Genomic DNA, 17,013 nt, shown 5'->3' with positions numbered 1-17,013 from the left:
GACCACATGGTGGGGTTTGATCAAGTGCAATGTAGCCGAGAGGAAATAATGAGAGCTGGGTGGTGGTCGAACATGATGGCGGGACAGGAGCAAAGTAAAAGGAAATAGAGGAAAGAACTAGGAGACAAAAGACATTTATAGGCATGTGTAGATGTAAATATATTAATATGTAATGATAGGGATGTAGGTCTATGTATATATATTTATATGTTAAATTTCAAATTAGCAGACAGATATTGGACCTCCACTAAAGTCTTCCCTCATTGCAAGAACACTGTTATAATAACCAGGCATTCTATGATGCTCACCTTCCCAACATAATTGCTGAAGGCAAAATGAGTACATAAGTAAGTGTGGTGAAGAAAGTTGATGGTGCCTGGCTACTAGAAGATATAGCATCTGGGGTCTTAAAGGCTTGAAGTTAAACAAGCAGCCATCTAGCAGGGAAGCAACCAAGCTGACATGGAAGAAGCACACCAGCCTGTGTGATCATGAGGTGTCAACGGAATCAGGTATCAGGCATCAGAAAACCTCAAACAAACAATCGTATCGATGCAAATGAGGGGGGTTGGAGTGGAGACCCAAAGCCTATGTGTAAACAATTGGACATCCCCTTACAGAAGGGTCACAAGGAAGGGATGAGCCAGCCAGGGTACAGTATAGCACAGACGAAACACATAACATTCCTCTAGTTCTTAAATGCTTCCTCCCCCCACTCCCCATTCACTATCACGACCCCAGTTCTACCTTACAAATCCAGGTAGAGTGGAGCATGTATATTGGTACAGATAAGAGCTCTTGACACACAGAATCCAGGGCAGCTAAATCCCTCAGGAACAATAATGGGAGTGGTGATACCAGGAGGGTAGTAGAAAGGTCAGGGGAGAAGGAGGAGAAAAGGGGAACTGACTGCAATTATTGGGGCAGACTCCCCCCCCCCCCCAATAAGAGGGGACAGACTACAGAAACATGGATGTAGGAAGACAGCAGATGGTATAAGATATAAAAAAAAATAATTTATTTATCAAGGATTCCCAAGGATGGGAAGGCGAGGGAGGGTGGGGAAAAAGGAACTGATACCAAGGGCTAAAGTAGAAAGAAAATGTTTTGAAAATGATGATGGCAACATATGTAGAAATGTGCTTGATACAATTGATGTATGGATTGTTATAAGAACTGTAAGAGCCCCCAATAAAATGATTTTTTTTAAAGTGCTGGTTAAGGGGTAGTGGTTTTAAATTATGAACTTAGGAAAGGTGGTTTGACTAAATATTTGGAGATATTGATGGAGTAAGTCATGCTACCTGCTTGTTTTTGCTCTCTAGGGCTACTATAACAGAAATACCACAAATATTTGGCATCCATATTTATCTAGGGGAAGACTCTTTCTCTCATTCGGCTCACAGTCTAGGAGGAAAGTTTTGGTCTCCTTTCAGTGTCTGTAAGCCCAGAGTTTATTGGCATCTCCAAGCTCCTCGGCATCCATCTGGCCCTGGATCTAGGAAGTTCCTACGGCAAGGATCCTGGGTCTCAGCAATCCCCCTGCTGGACATAAACCCAGAAGAGGCAAGAAACAAACCACAGGCAGACATCTGTGCTCCAATGTTCATTGCAGCACAGTTCACAATTACAGGGAGTTGGAAACAATCCAAATTTCCATCAATGGACAAATGGATTAAAAAACTGTGGTACATACATACAATGGAGTACTATGCATCCCTAAAAAGCAGTGATGAATGCATGAAGCACATTGTCACATAGGAAGAACTGGAGAAAATTATGATAATCAAAGTAAGCTAAGCCAAGCACAAAAGGACAAGTACAACATGAGTCTGCTGAGGTAAGCTTACGAATGCAAAAGGGGCATAGGGAAAAAGCTACTGTACACATACATTCCTGGGGTAAGGTCGAGGTACTATGGCAGGGGCCAGACCAAATCCAGGGATACATATGGTAGCCAACTAAAAAGGAAGGGGGAAAAAAGACATGGGTAGTGGGGGAACAAGACACTAACCCACCCAAGGGGAGGGCATTGTTTATATCTCCACAGGGAAAGAGGGACCAGACTTCAACTTGGTGCATCAAGACATGGATGCAACATACCTGCATGAAGCTGGGAACCAATATAAAGGCCTGAGGAGCCAGCTCCAAGTCCAACTACATGGACAGCCGTCCCGTCCTCCCCCCCCCCCCCCCCCCGCCGAAGAATTCATTTCAGAAGACGGCATTGGAGCTACAGCTCAGGGAGAGGCATAGGTCTTATCAGAGCACACAGGAGCAAATGAAGGGGGAAGGAGAGAGAGTGGAACACATCCTGGCCCACCAAGCCCCAAAGACAATGTTCTTGTTCAGAACAGCTAATGCATAGAGAGGATCATAGGGCCAGCCCCACCACGAGACACAACAACCCTCACTGACCCATAGCACTATGTGGTACAACACTGGAGACATAGTGAGGGAATTGTGCCCAATCTAACCCCACCACGCCGAGGGGAAACACTAAGGAGGTGCAACAGAATGGCAAGGGGAAGAGAGCAATGAAGTCCCCAGGGAATACCAAAAATAGACTTTGGGGCCAGGGAGTGGCACCCCATTAGATTTGACTGGAAAACACTCCTAAAGGTCAACAAACAGATCCTGAAGTATTAACAGGCTTTTCTCTTTTTTGTCACTTGTTTGGTGTTGTTGGTGTTTTGTTTTCTTTGGTTGCTTTGTTTTGCTCTGTCTTGTTTTTGTGCATATTATTGTCCCTGCATGTCTATCTAGATAAGATAGGCTGGATAAACAATCTGGAGGAGAAAACAATGGGAGAATGGGACCAATGGTTTGGGATAGGAGTGGGGGTGGGGGGCGGGGAGAACATGGGAAAGGGGCAGGCGGGGGAAAGGAAGTGGGTCTTAACAAACTCAGGGACAAGGGAACAAGTGAACTCAAATCGATGGCGAGAAGGGTGTATGAGGCCTGGTAGGGCTTGATCAAGGACAATATAATGGAGATGAATTATTGAAACCCAAATAAAGGTTGAACATGATAGTGGAACAAGAGGAAAGCAAGAAGAAATAGAGCAAAGAGCTAGGAGGCAAAGGGCATTTATAGAGGTCTAAATAAAGGCATGTACACATGTAAATATATTTATATATGATATTGGGGAAATAGATCTATGTACATATATTTATAGGTTTAGTGTTAAAGTAGCAGGTAGACATTGGGCCTCTAGTCAAGTACTCCCATAATGCAAGAACACTTTGTTCTATTAACCTGGGATTCCATGATGCTCACCTTCCAAGCAGATCAAAGTTGATGATGCTTGAAGAAAGCTGATGGTGCTTGACTATCAAAAGATATACTGTCTGGGGTCTTAAAGGCTTGAAGATAAATAAGCAGCTATATAGCTGAGAAGCAACAAAGCCCACATGGAAGAAGCACACCAGCCTGTGTGATCATGAGGTGCTGACATGATCACGTATCTGGCATCAAACACCCAGAACAAAAAAAAGTCATATCAATGTGAATGAGGGGGAGTGTAGAATGGAGACACAAAGGTCATCTGTAGGCAATTGGACATCCCCTTACAGAAGGGTCACGGGGAGGAGACGAGTCAGTCATGGTGCAGTGTAGCAATGATGAAACATACAACTTTCCTCTAGTTCTTTAATGCTTCCTCCCTGCCACTATCATGATCCCAATTCTACCTTACAAATCTAACTAGATCAGAGAATGTACACTGGTACATGCTGGAAACACAGAGGATCCAGGACAGATAAACCCCTCAGGACCAATATTGAGGGTAACCATACCACGAGGGTAAGGGGAAGGTGGTAGGAGAAAGGGGGAACTGATCACAAGGATCTACATATAACCCCCTCCCAGGAGGATGGACAACAGAAAAGTGGGTAAAGGGAGACATCGGTCAGTGTAAGACATGAAATAACAATAATTTATAAATTATCAAGGGATCATGAGGGAGTGAGAGTGGGAGAGGGAGGGATAGTAAGAGCTCAAGTAGAAAGAAAATGTTTTGAGAATGATGATGACAACAAATGTACAAATGTGCTTGACACATGGATGTATGTATGGATTGTGATAAGAGTTGTACGAGGCCCCAATAAAGTTTTCTTTTTAAAGGAAAGAATCCTGGTTCTAAAGAATGCACTCTGCTCCTGTCTCTTCTTTCTTGGTGGTGGTAAATCCTTCCTCTCTAATTGCTTATTTTTCCTTTAACCTCTTGGAAGTTTAAAGGGGATGTAGACCAAATATGTATTGAGTAAGTCTGCTGCAAAAGACCTCAAAGTGCCACTATGAGGGCTAAAGTGAACTTCACAGAAGCCATGGCATTTTCAATTGCCTCATATACATATATGAATGTTGGATATTGAATAAGGAAGATGACCAAAGAAGAATCTATGCATTTGAATTATGGTACAAGATTCAAGAATCTTGAAAGTACCTTAGACTGCCAAAACAACACACAAAATGGTCTTGGAAGAAGGACAGCCAATGTCCTCTTTAGAGGCAAGGATGGCCAGACACCATCTCCCCTACTTTAGACATGTTGTCAAGAGAGACCATTCCTTATAGAAGTACATTGTACCTGGTAAAGGTCAAACAAATCCAATGACACTTGTATATGCATAAGAATAAGCTTTCTATCAAGAAACACCCTGGCCCAGTTCACTTCAAGTGCAAAAGTCCACTACTTGTCCATAAATCCCTCTTCTGACTCATGTATCCACATGCTATGATGCAGAATGCAGAAAAATCACAGGCTGGTAGGTGCAGAGTTGTGTGGATTCAAGGTTGGTGGAAACATGGCAGGGCTCCAGCAGCTCTGAGGGTGGCCAGCAAGTAGGAAGGTGAAGGGGTAGAAAGAGAGAGGGAGACTATCTTCCATAGCTCACCAAATACCTAGGTCACACCTCCAAGGACACAACACCAGGTGTGACCCAATTAACAGGTTGGGTTCCACCCCTCGCCATGAGTGCTGTGAAGGGGTGGAGTCTAGCCTGTCAATCAGGTCACAGCCAATGGGGCCTCTGTGTGGGCATGACCTTCTCTTCAGGATTTTTGGGAACTCCTGTCTTCCACCCTGGAGGCGGGACACAAACTCTCTCTGTGAGACATTCCCAGTGACAAGCCACTTGGAGCTACGCTAATAGAGCCAGAGCTCTGGAGCTGGAGGAACCATGTGGAGACCCACACCAGCACTGAAATATTTCTCCTCCACTGGATCCACAAGCCTTTCCACCCACTGGCTTGTGATCTTCCTGCATTTGGCATCATTGCATGAATCTGACAAGGAATTTATAGATTGGTATCAGACATATGGGCTAATATTAGACTTTTGGACTTGGTCTAGACTGGCCTGGGATGTTTTCTTAATTTTCAATTACTCCTTGATATAAAGCTCTCTCTTACACACATGAGTGTCTAGGAATTTGTTTCTCTAGTCTACCCAGACTAATACAAATGTCCACTGACGTGAGATTATCTAATTGCCACAGTAAAACAGTGGGGCAGCAAAGAAGAGAAAGACTTGCAACACAGTGGATTGACATGATGGCTGCATGCAGGAGCTTACACTCAAGAGCAATTTGTGAAGATGGCACAGAACCGAGCAGGGTATCTTTCGCCATGTCCGAGCCGATGTGCAGGCATCTGACAGCAAGAACAACAGACCAAATCCTACAGACCCCTACTAACCCACTGCCATAGAGTCAATGTGAATTCCTAATGACTCTATTGAGGCTATAGATCTTTATAGGATTAGAAAGCCTGTCTTTCTCTCAGTGGGCAGCTGGTTGGTTTGAACCACCAACCTTGGATTTAGCAGTCAAATGTTTACCCAACAGAATCAATAGATAAGGGATTCGAAATCCTAAAGAAACTGCCCCTATGTCAGATCAGGGCTCAATGATCTCATTGAAATTATCTCAGTGTAGGTGTGACATACTACTCGAATCCCCTTACATCAAATCAGATCACATAATCTGTGAGGATGACATCATGACATAATTGTAATGCTGTATTACATCATTGTATAAATCCCAAACCACTGGGAATCAAGGAAAGTTAAGACATTTTGGTGGGCGGTAAGGAAGGTACAATTCAGTTCATGACATTGATTCCAAGAAGAAGGTGCCAAGGACCTGTGGTGTCAGGGTATCCTTGAACTAGCCAAGAAAAAGCAAGGAGACTCACAGGATTGGATATGTGTGGGAAAAGAAAAAGTTCCAGAAGTCGAGCTCAGAGATACAGCTGACACATGTGGGTCTCATAGACCTCTGTGCACACGTTTATCTGAATGACATGGAGAGCCAATAGGACTTCGGAAGGAACCTTCCATCTGAAGCATGCTGACGTCCCAACACTCTGTTGAAGAAGATGAGTTAAACATCAATCAAATCTAAGCCACAACTTAACCGTCCCGTTACTGCTTCCTCCAGTGTTGAAGTGCTTTCATCCACCTGCACCTCTGACATAAATGCTTTCTCCAAATTGAGCCGCACTGAGCTCTTCTTAAATCCCACTTGCATCCGCTCCAGCTTTTGTCTAGCCTGGGTCTATCTCTGGGTCTCAGTGACATCCGGGGTTATGACCTGGAGCTTCCAGGAGCTCATTTGTGGGAAGTGTTTCCAGAGAATCAAGGTGCTCTGGAGGAGAAGGCCATTATCATCATGTATGTAGCAGAGCTCACTCTTGTGTGTCTGTAAGGTGAGACTGTGTGGGTACAGGTGATCGTATATGTGAATGTGTACATATGTGGGTAGGTAGGCACACATATGTAGGTGAACGTGCATGGATGAGCATGTGTGAGTACATATGTTCATACATGTATACGTGTAAATACATTGTGTGTGTGCGTATGTGAATGCATCTGGTTGGCACATGCTATCAACTGATGTCTGCTCTCCCCGTGTGTTTGTTGACAGCATCCTTGTGTGTGAGGAGGACCCCTAGATAAAGTGTGGTGCCTAGGAACAGATAGTGGTCTTGTGGTGGTACCATGATATCAGAGTGTGATACAACCAGAGCCCGGGGAAGATCCCCACCCAGAGGCCACTGGGGGCTTTGATGGGGTCAATGGAAACTGCCTCTTCACGGTGTCAGGCATGGCACCCAGGTGGGAAGCTGCAGTTCCGAGAGTTGAGGAAGCTGAGTAAAGAACTCTTTGCAAAGGTATGACCACCATGCAAAGATGCCACAGGGCCCAGCCACAGCAGCCGAGACCACCCTGGCCTGGAGGTTATGGGGAGCAGGATGGAAAGAGTCCAAGGGAGGCCTTTACCTTGAGAAGGACAGGCACTCGGGGGTGGGGTGGGGGGTGGGGTTATGCTATTTTGGCTCATGAGAGGTTTCTTAACAAGGCTCTCCCACTTTCCGTTAATGAGGCAAATCTGTCTTTGTCACCGGAAAGGGCGGGGAAACCCTGAGAAAAGGCAGCCTTTGTCAGCAGAGATAAAATGGCCCCATGCAGAGGGTCACTGGAAGGGGTGGCGTCCTACAAAACAAGCAGAGGATTCAGGAGGCACTACGGAATACATTGTTGGGGCTACTGTGTCCCCATTGTGAACTTGGACTTGGAGGTGCCCAGGGAAGCCAGTATGTTTAGCCTGGAAGGAAGCCTTTCAGAATCAGCAGTGTTCTCTTCTCTCTCAAGCAGTGAATCATCTCCGGTCTCCTGGGTCTCTCTCAGGCTATGTACACCACGCAGCTGCAGGACCCTCTCACCACTTCCTGTCTCCTGGGCCTGTTTTCAGCCTCTGCTGCTCCCTCCGCATTCCGGAATGGAGGCCAAGGGAGAATGGGGAGGAAGGATGATGTTATCAACATTGAGAAGGATGCAGCCCACATTCTTTATTTTGTTGATTTCTGAACTCATTCATGGATGATTTCATAAAGGCATCTGATCAAATGTGAAACACTAGTCAGTTCCAGCCGGCTATTTTTGTAACACAGTACCGTGGTACAATTTATAGCTGGTATTTGTTGGTTTTTAGGTTACATATACAACTGGAATACTCTCCAGAGATTCAAAAATCAAAATACTAGGTGCCTCCTGAAAAGTCTGCCATCCACCCTAGCCTCCATGATCCGCTTCCTCTGATTGACACCTTTTCTGAGTCTCCTGCAGGTCCACCCAGTTGTTTGGTGAAAAATAAACACAGACGCACAAATAGGAAGCCAACCAAAGTCATGGAATGGTACAAAATGTTGAATGGGTAATTTTTTGGTGACATCTATTTTTATCACAATAAAACAAACAAAAATGTGGGTTGGGGTGGGAGTGACACAAACCAGAGTGAAGTGCCTTCAAACCATGCTCAAGGAGCACCAATTGCCAATGGAAAACAACCCATCAAGCAAAAAACCTGTCTGTCATCATTTATGCTCAGAAAATAAATAAATAAGGTGATGGACATATGCATATGTCAGGGGAGCTATATTTATTCAATTTATTTTGAGTTTATCATAGGTCAGGCACTATATTTGTACATATACATGATGGTGCAGACATATATTCAGATTCTAAAAAATATGTCCTGTCTTTGCTCTCACCTTCCAGTCTAGTCCCAGTGTGGTAACTTGGAGATGAAGTTCTAGGAAAACTTGTGATCGATGAGTGAATCAGTGCCTAACTCCGGCCACCACACTCTGGGCATCAGGTTGCCTCACGATGTATACAATGAACAATTTTGCTTATTTAACAGACATTCCTTCTCCAAATAGAAAGTACAGGGCATGCACCCCATATTGCAAGGCTTTATGTTCCTGGAATCTAGTTCATAGCCTGGTTATGCAGTAAAATTTTAAACACAGTTTTGCATGCGCTAGTGCATGAATCAATAATTTTGTCGATTTTATTTTTGTGGTGATTTTAGGACTTCATTAAAAATAATGTGGTATTGTTATATGTATTTAGTGTGTGATAGTGTATGGTCTAAAATCAGGAGAGGTGTGCATCAGGGCTGTATCCTCTCACCCTACTTATTCAATCTGTACGCTGAGCATATAATCAGAGAAGCCAGACTATATGAAGAAGAACGTGGCATCTGTATGGGAGAAAAGCTCAGTAATAACCTGTATTATGCACATGGTCCAAACTTTCTTGCTGAAAGCCAAGTGGACTTGTAGCATTTACTAGTGAAAATCAGAGAATACAGTCTTCAATTGAGATTACAACTCAATGTAAAGAACAACAAAGTCCTCACAAGTGAGCCCAAATACCTAGACATCAAAATAAGTACAGACAAGACTGAATTTGTCAAGGACTCATTTTGCTTGCATTCACATCAATGCTCATGGAAGCAGGAGTCAAGAAATCAAACCTTGCATTGCACTGGGCAGATGCGTTGAACAAGACTTCTTTAAAGTGTTAAAGAACAAATATGTCACTTTGAGGACTAAAGTGGACCTGAACCAAGCCATGGTATTTTCAATCACCTCATATGCATATGAAAGTTGTAAATTTGAATAAGGAAGTCTGCAGAGAAATAAATTATTGTGTTGATGAAGAATTTGGAAAGTACCCCGAATGGGCAACTACCTTCAAGTCTGCCTTGGAAGAAGCATGACCAGAAAGATTCTTATAATCAAGGCTGATGAAACTCCTCTCACTTGCTTTGGGCCTGGCATCAGGAGGAGCCGTACCTGAAAAAGGACGTCCTTCACTTGTCCCTCCCCCCAGAATTTATTTCAAAGGACGGCATTGAATCTGCAGCTCCGGGACGGGGACATATCTGATCAGAGTACACGGGAGCAGATGAAGGGGAAGTAGGAGAGAGTGGAGCATATCCTGGTCCACCAGGCCCTGAAGACGATGTTCCCAATTGGAGTAGCCAGTCCACAGAGAGGACCACATGGCCGGCCCCACTGACCCATAGCCCTACAGGAGACAACACCAGAGACACAGTGTAGTAATTGTTGCCGATCTGATCCTGCCACAGCGAAGCAAAACACTAAGGAGGTGCAACAGAACAGCAAGGGAAAGGAGCAGTGAGGTCCCCAAGGAATGCTGAAGGTGGACTTTGAGGCCAGGGTATGGTGCCAGAACAGACTGGACTGGAAAACACTCCTAAAGGCCAATAAACAGTCCTTGAACTAACTACAAGCTTTTCTTTCTTGTTTTGTTTTTGTCGTTTTGTTGTATACTGTTGCTTGGTTTTGCTCTATCTTGTTTTTGTGCATGTTATTCTCTCCGCAGGTCTATCTAAATAAGATAGGCTGGATGAACAATCTGGAGGAGAAAACAACGGGACCAACAGTACCGGGGGGACATGGGAGAGGGGGAGGTTGGGGGAAAGGTAGTGATGTTAACAAACCCAGGGACAAGGGAAAACAAGTGATCCAAATTGGTGGTGAGGAGGATGTGGGAGGCCTGGTAGGGCATGATCAAGGGTAATGTAACCAAGAGGAATTATTGAAAACCAAATGAAGTCTGAGCATGATAATAGGACAAGAGGAAAATCAAAGGAAGTAGCGGAAAGAGCTAGGAGGCAAAGGGCATTTATAGAGGTCTAAATAAAGGCATGTACATATGCAAATGTATTTATATATAAAGATGGGGAAATAGATCTATGTGAATATATTTATAGGTTTAGTCTTAAGGTAGCAGAATGACATTGGGGCTCCACTCAAAAACTTCTTCGATGCAATAATACTTTCTTCTACTAAACCGGCATTCTAAGATGCTCACCTTCCCAACACAACCGCTGAAGACAAAGCAGATGAATAAGCAAATGTGGTGAAGAAAGCTGATGGTGTCCGGCTGTCAAAAGATATAGCATCTGGGGTCTCAAAGGCTTAAAGGTAAACAAGCAGCCATCTAGAACAGAAGCAACAAAGCCCACATGGAAGAAGCACACCAACCTGTGTGATCATGAGGTGCTGAAGGGATCAGTTATGAGGCATCAAAGAACAAAAAATCCATATCATTGTGTGCTAACCTCCCTGATATGATCGCTGAAGACAAATGGGTGCATAAGAAAATGTGGTGAAGAAAGCTGATGGTACTGGACTATCAAAAGATATAACATCTGGAGTCTTAAAGGCTTGAAGGTAAACAAGTGGCCATCTATCTTAGACGCAACCAAGCCGACATGGAAGAAGCACACCAGCCTGTGCGATCATGAGGTGTCAAAGGGATTAGGTATCAGGCATTATCAGAACAAAAAAATTTACCATAGTGAATGAGGGGGGGAATGTGGAGTGGAGACCCAATGCCCATTTGTAGCCCATTTGTAGGCTACAAATGTAACCCATTTGTAGACCCTTACAGAAGGGTCTCAGGGAGGAGACGAGCAGTCAGGGTGCGATGCAGCAATGATGAAAAATACAACTTTCCGCTGGTACAGATAGGAAATGGAAACACAGGGAATCCAGGGCGCATGATCCCTTCGGGACCAGGGGTGTGAGTGGCGCGCTACAGGGAGAGTAGAAGGAGGGAGGTTAGGAAAGGGGGAACCAATTACAAGGATATACATGTGATCTCCTCCCTGAGGGATGGACAACAGAAAAGTGGGTGAAGGGAGATATCAGACAGGGAAAGATATGACAAAATAATAATTTATAAATTATCAAGGGTTCATGAGGGAGGGGTAGCGGGGAGCGAGGGGGAAATGAGGGGCTGATGCCAGGGGCTTAGGTGGAGAGCAAATGTTTTGAGAATGATAAGGGCAATGAATGTACAATGTGCTTTTCATAATTGATGCGTACATGGATTGTGATCAGTTGTATGCGCTTCTAATAAAACGATTACATAAAAGAGAAAATGAAACTCTTGAATGATGAGGGCAATGAATGCACAGGTGTGTTTTATGCAATTGATGTGTGTATGGATTGTGATAAGAGTTGTATGAGCCCCTAATAAAACGATTTAAAAGAAAGAAAATGAAACTGTTGAAGGATGAGGACAATGAATGTACAAGTGTGCTTTACGCAATTTATGTATACATGGATTGTGATAAGAGTTGGGTGAGCCCCTAATAAAATGATAAAATAAAGGGGATGCCGTTCTTGGTAAAGGTCAGCTAAGAAAAAGAAGGCTCTCAGGGCGATGGATTGACACGATGGCCCCCCAATGGGGTCATGCATAGCAATCCAGATGATGATGAAGGAGGAGGCAGCGCTTTCATCTGTTGTACATAGGGTTGCTTCAAGTCAGAAAGGATTTAATGACATTTATCAGCAACACATATATGAGCTACTGTCCAATCAGCTCTGACTCATGTGCTTCAGAGTATAACTATGCTCCCTCGGGATTCTCCTTCCCCAGTGGAGAGAAAGAAATGCAATCTTCAAAATCAACCACTTTCAATCAATTTAGGGCCGGGTGAACAGGTATTCTGTTTGGATTAATTATGTTGTTAGGTGCCATTGACTGGGTTCTAGCCATAGTGACTCTTCGCACAACAGAACAAAACCCTGCACAGTCCTGCACGCTCCTCACAAGGCCAAGCCCATCGTCAGTCCCTCTCCTCAAGGCCATTCCGCTTTTGTGCTGCTCATCCATTTTACAAAACCTGATATCGTTCTCCAGGGACTGATCTCTGCTGACAGCATGTCCAAAGTATGTAGGATGACATCTTCCCCTCCTTGCCTCTAGGGAGTCCTCGGGCCGGACTTCATCCAAGACAGATTTGTTTGTCTTTGTATCAGTCCAGGGGATTTTTAATAGTCTTCTGCAGCTCTACAATTCCAACGCATCTATTCCTCAGTCTTCCTCACTCAATGTCCCACTTCCACATGAATAAGATGCAATGCAAAATCCCATGGCTTGGGCTAGGCCCACCTTTGTCTTCAAAGTCACACTCTTGCTCTTCAGTACTCTAAAGAGGTCTTGTGTAGCAGATTTACCTAATACAAAACGTCTTTTGCTGTCTTCACCGCTGCTTCCATGAGCATTAATTGTGAATCTAAGCAAGATGAAATCCTTGACAACTTCAATCTTTTCTCCAAGTACCATGATATTACTGATCAGTTCAGTTGTGAGGAATCTGGCCTTCTTTACATTGAGTTAAAATCCATCATGCAGGCTGTAATCCTTTATCTTCATCAGCAAGTGCCTCAAGTACTCCTCACTTTTAGGAAACAAGACTGTGTCTTATACATATCTCAGGTTGTTCATAAGCCTTCCTCCAATCCTGATGCCACATTCTTATTAATATAATTCAGCTTTCTGATGATTTACTCAGCATACCAATTGAATAAGTATGATGAAAGAATACAATCCTTTTGCACATCTTTCCTGATTTTAAATGATGCAGTATTACCTTGTTCTATTCCCACAACTGTCTCTGGATCTACGTACGAGTTTCATATAAGCACGATGAAGTGTTATGGAATTCCCATTCTTGTCAGGGTTATACATAGTTTATTATGACCCATCTAGTCAAATGCCTTGGTATAGCTAATAAAACACAAATTTGTGTCTTGGGTATCTCTGCTTTGAGCCAAGATTCACATAATGTTAACAATTTTATTACTTGTTCTAAATGCTCTTCTGAATACAATGTGAACCTCTGACAGTTCCTTATCAACGTATTGCTGCAGCCATTTGGACTTTATTATTCTGCCATATCTGTGTTGATTAAGATGGCTATGGGGCTCTTTACTTTTGTTCTGTTCATGTAATGTATTACATTGATGGACTTTCTAATGTTGAACCAACATCACATTCCTAGAATAGATTCCACTTGATCATGGCCGTTCATAACCAACAGCAGCTCTTTGGGTGACAGATGGAGCTCTCTACTCTGGAAACAGTACCATCTTGGCAACCACAGGGTCATACCTCTGAGTCTGTGCTGACTGGTAGTCATGAGAGAGATTGTGATGTATAATTGTTTCTATATGTGGTTGGATTCTGTTTACCGGCATTTTGTTGAGATTTTTTTATGCCTGTCTTTAAGTGATATCTTCTTTTCTTAAAGTATCTTTGTCTGCCTTTGGTACCAGGGTAATGGTACCCTGGTTTTGGTACCATAGGGTTTATAATGGTTGATTTTGTGAGGAAATATATTGCCAGGCCTTTCTTCTTAGGTAGACTTGAACTACCAACATTAAATTATCGGCTGAGCATGTCAATCATTTACACATTCCAGGGATTCTGTATATAAAATTCTGGAATTTAACAGGAGTTTTCTCTAGATAATAGGGTTATGGCGGTTCCTATTTTCTTAGTGATAAAGTTATGTGTTTTCCCATGACTATACATTATATATTTTTATTTGGAAAAGGACCTAAATTAAATTACAAATCAAACAAAAGCATAACTTATTTCCTGGTGATTTCCTGGTGGTGTTTTTGATAATTAATGTAAGTTGCAAGACTAAGCTACATGATTTTTCTCATGAGTTTTAAGGATCATAACTTTGTTATATGCTTTAGTTCTGTTTCTTTTAATGTTTGCTCCTTTCTTTCTTTTAACATCAAGCATATATTCACTCCAATTTAAGATACTCATCACAAGAAAATAATAGTGACGTTCAAGGGGATATATTTTGGAGATTACCAAAGCATGAAAAATTGTGGACATGGCCCAGCAGCCACAACTAGCTTCCTCTGGGGAAACAAGAGAGAAGAAGGCTCCATCTCCACATCAGTTCAATGCCAATTGCCACGAGGCAGACATCAGACATGCCTCCATCCTCCATAATTCTTGGTCTATTCTGGCACCTCTCTGTCACAATGATGGAGTTTATTAGTGAAATTAAGGGGTTACTAGAAGCCAGGTCAGAAAATATGTCCCTCTTCAGCCAGTGAGTTTTTCAGCCTCTCAGCCATGTGGTCCCTTGGCCGCTGCCTCCATGGGCCAGGAAGCCTTCCTGCTGTCTTGTCTCACGGCCTCATAGTCTCCTGGCAGTTCCTCTGCTCTGTCACGTAGCCTCTGTGTCTCTGCCTCTGGTCACACTGTGAGACACCTCTGATGCAGTGCCAGGGACTTCAAATGTGCTCTGTTGGTGACTCTTCTTCCTTGGTGGTTCTGGGAATTCTCTTTCTGGGATGCCCTCTTCTACATGAGGAATGGCAACTGAAATGGACCAATCCCCTCTACGAGAGCTTCACATGCCCCATTTGCATAGTGCCACCCCATCGCTTGGTGGGAGTTACAGGTGACAGATTCCTATTATGAGATTTCATTTCACTGCATAACTAACAGGAAATTAAAACCATTTATGGAATGACAACAATATGGGAATTATGCACTATGAAACATGTTATTTTTGAAAAATATTTAAAGACAAAATAAAATATTTCACAGATAACGTTAAGTTGTACTGGTTAGGGCATGAAATATATATCATATAAACCAACCCAATTTACCCACTGCCATTGACTTAATCCTGACAAATAGCAACCCCATCCAGGGTTTCTGCAGCTGAAAATCTTTAAGAACCCTGGTGGTGTAGTGGTAATGTAATAGGCTGTTATGCACAGGTCAGCAGTTCAAACCCACTGGTGGCTCCATGGGAGAAAGACAGGATTTTCTACTACTGTAGAGTCATAGTCTTAGAAACTCGCAAGGGCATTTCTACCCTGCCTATAGGGTCACCACGAACCTGCATCAACTCGACGGCAGTGAGAAGTCTTTAGGGAAGCAGACAGCCTCATGTTTCTCCAAGGAGCGACTAGTACCTTTGGACCCTTGGCCTTGGGATTAGCCAGTCTAATGCTTAACTGATAGCACCACCAGGGCATCACCAAAATATTAATATCGATGGTAATTATTTCTGATTTAAGGGGCTAAGGGGAATTTAAATTCCCCCCTTTAGCCTCCTCTTAATTGTCGAAATTATGTATGAACAGAGGATTGATATTAGAGCCTGAAAAAAAGTTATCTGATGTACTTGCTACATTACAAGAAGGGATGTCTTCCTGATATATAAAGGGGAACGTTGCTTTCCTGCAAGGTCAGCAGTTCAAAACCACCAGCAGCTTCAAGGGGCTTTCCACTCCCATGAAAAGTTACAGTCTCAGGAACTCACAGGGAAGTTCTACCCTGTGCTATAGGGCCGCTGTGAGTCGGCATTGACTCTATGGCAGTGAGTTTAGTTTGGGTTTGGTTTCACTATTAATGACTTCGTGAAGTAAACAGATCTTTGCAATCTATCAAGTTAAAAAAAAAAAAGTCCAGCCCAAGAAAACAAAGCCACAGTGAAGGCCAAGTCGGCTGGCCCTTCACTGTCAGGGCACTCTCTGTTGGTCTTTCTGTTGAGTGTGCTTGTTGTGACCTGACCTCAGCTCGCTCTGAAGGCGGCTTGGCTGAGAAGGCAGTGCCATTTCCTCTTAGAATGTGCTCCTCCTCCCAGCTGAGATATTTGACCTTTTGCCTTTTTGTGTTGGAATATAAGCCCAGAGAGCATGGGTGTCTCGGGCAATCAAGTAAACATGTTGTAAGCAACCTGTCGGACTCATTCTGGCATGGAGTTAGGGGTGTTCGGGATGCTTTGAGACTGACTGAAGTATGCACTTTGGCCCTGTTGCTATGTGTGGGCTATGTGACATCAATGAATGCAATTGTGTGGTTATTTTTGTTTTGTTTTTCAGCATCGTTTCACGCTTCTTCTGGCGATAGAGTTTGCTCTCCCTGTCCTTGGACCCTTCCCTTCCTCCATGTAGCTCCAGCCCCGGCTCTGGCTGCGACCAGGCTTACGTAAGCGCATCAGAGCACAGCTGTCTCCGATCCACAGAGACTGGCTCAGAAGTAGACTTAGTGAGAATCAACAGTTACGTAACTGCGAGGATTTGTTGTTTCCGAGCAACTAAGAGATCTCATCTATGTTTAGCGTGGAAGAACACAAGGGAACTTCAAAAGGTTCGTGGGACCATGGGGTTGAAATATAATGCAATCTCAAGATTTTTTTTAAAGCTTCTGTGTCTGCTCCTGAGCTCTCTCCTTGTGTTCGGGTGTCAGTTCCAACGTCTCTCAGCTAGGTGACCTCAGACAAGTCACTTATTCTTTCTGTGGTTCAGTTTCCCCCAGGCAAAGTGGAGGTAAGCCTTTCATCTGCCTCA

The 17,013-nt window shown here is 43.6% G+C and overlaps 1 protein-coding gene across 2 annotated transcripts in view; it reads left to right on the top strand.

Moving 5' to 3' along the window:
• The first annotated feature begins 16,608 nt into the window (after positions 1–16,608).
• Positions 16,609–17,013, top strand: part of CD38 (CD38 molecule) — a 68,857-nt gene continuing 68,452 nt past the window's right edge. The window contains exon 1 of one of the 2 annotated variants that reach the window (XM_075545023.1): positions 16,609–16,813. The gene's annotated coding sequence lies outside the window, so the exon portion shown is untranslated. The remainder of the gene's footprint in view (positions 16,814–17,013) is intronic. The other variant, XM_075545022.1, reaches the window with a different exon arrangement.

The sequence above is a fragment of the Tenrec ecaudatus genome, chromosome 3 (assembly GCF_050624435.1).
Source record: "Tenrec ecaudatus isolate mTenEca1 chromosome 3, mTenEca1.hap1, whole genome shotgun sequence".
Taxonomy (NCBI): Eukaryota; Metazoa; Chordata; class Mammalia; order Afrosoricida; family Tenrecidae; genus Tenrec; species Tenrec ecaudatus.
This window is presented reverse-complemented; position numbering and strand designations above follow the sequence as displayed.